The sequence below is a fragment of the Etheostoma cragini genome, chromosome 21 (assembly GCF_013103735.1).
Source record: "Etheostoma cragini isolate CJK2018 chromosome 21, CSU_Ecrag_1.0, whole genome shotgun sequence".
NCBI lineage: Eukaryota > Metazoa > Chordata > Actinopteri > Perciformes > Percidae > Etheostoma > Etheostoma cragini.
In genome coordinates, this window is record NC_048427.1 from 10507028 (window position 1) to 10508600 (window position 1573).

Consider the following 1573-nt stretch of genomic DNA (forward strand, 5'->3'; position numbering starts at 1 on the left):
TTCAACACCGATCCTTTCCCTGTTTATTAGTGATGGCTGTAGAACACATTTTATTTCTAATCACATCAACAGTACTGGGAATAAGTAGAAAACATTTTTTTATATACAGGTACAACTTCAACAGATTGTGCTTTTGACTTTTATTGCTGGACCAAATGTGTACCAAGTTAACATGGCAGGGCCTTCTGTCCAAAACAATAAGCGTCACGTGGATTTTTGAAGCTGTTCGTGTCTTAGGGCTCATGCACACTGCCTAAATGGCTTGAGCATGTCAGCTGCATGGTGTGTCTGCTTTTTTTTTTCCGCTCCCATGTCAACAGGTGAGAGCTTGCACACTGCCTGCGTGACACGTACGTCTCCTGGTGCGGCCCGAAAACGCATGCATGCTAGAAATAGCACCAGCACCTATTTTTCACGCAACACGCAAGCGTGTTGGAAGCATTTCCAGGCAAAATAGAATGTTTGTTTATATGTCATTTTGACACAAATCCATTTAATGACATTTTCTGTTGAACTCCTTTTTTAAATAGTATTTTAAAGGGATTCAGATAGAACAATAACATGGACCTTATTATCTCAGGAAAGGGAATTGAAATAAAATGTATACAGTATATATCGAAATATGTGCAAACACAAAAGTATTGACAAAATAAAGTTGAACGCGCTATTATTTCATTTTATTAAGGTTAAATAATAATAATAATGTAATTATTAATACACATACATGTGTACAGACAAGGCTAGCAGCAGCACCGTGGTGTCAGACACATTTCTGGTGTGCAAAGACAGAAAACACCACGCAGGCAGTGTGCAGGTGCCCTTACAATGCCATGGTCACTCACTCTCAGAAACAAGCAAAATTAAAGGAGCTGTTCTCTCTGCAAAGCTTCTGACATTTTAAAAAACAAACATTTGATTCCAAAAAGAATGAAAGGGACATAAATGTGAATAACAGATATTTATTTTGGTTTAGGACGACACACAGAAAGGATATTGGATGTTTGAGAGAGATTTTTATCTGTTGGGCACACTCCAGATAAGGCCCCAATCCGTAATGTCTTGATCACATTTATACTGAACGTTTGTGCATTTTTTTATTTCCAGCTGATCGGCGGTTAACCATTTCAGTTGTCAATTTCTTAGAACCAAAGGGCACAACTTCAGATGTCTTGTTTTGTCTGGCCGTCAATTCAAAACCAAAAGATGAGTTCACAATAATTTAAGACGACAATACCGCAATCAAATGAATATCAAGAGGATTGCTGATTAATTGTTGATCAGCTGACTGTTTCAGCTCTGAATAGGAATGCACAGGCAGGATTTCCTTCCTTTACCAACATTACTGATGTGAACAAATGCCCCAGTGGGACATTTGTTGCTCAGGTGGTATAGCGTCTGCCGACCAATTAGAAGGTTGGTGGTTTGATCCCTTGCCCTCCAGTCGTTGGCCAAGACACTGAACCCTGCATTCCTCCCAATGCTGCCATCTGTGTTTGAATGTATGTGAATGTTGATCTGATAAGCAAGTGGAACCTTGTATGGTAGCCTCGGCCACAGTGTGTGATTGGTTCCT

General features: G+C 39.7%; 1 protein-coding gene across 1 annotated transcript in view; it reads left to right on the plus strand.

The window, feature by feature from the left end:
* The window catches only part of ppp1cab (protein phosphatase 1, catalytic subunit, alpha isozyme b), an 8504-nt gene that overhangs the window by 4840 nt on the left and 2091 nt on the right, over positions 1-1573 (plus strand). The window lies entirely within an intron of this gene.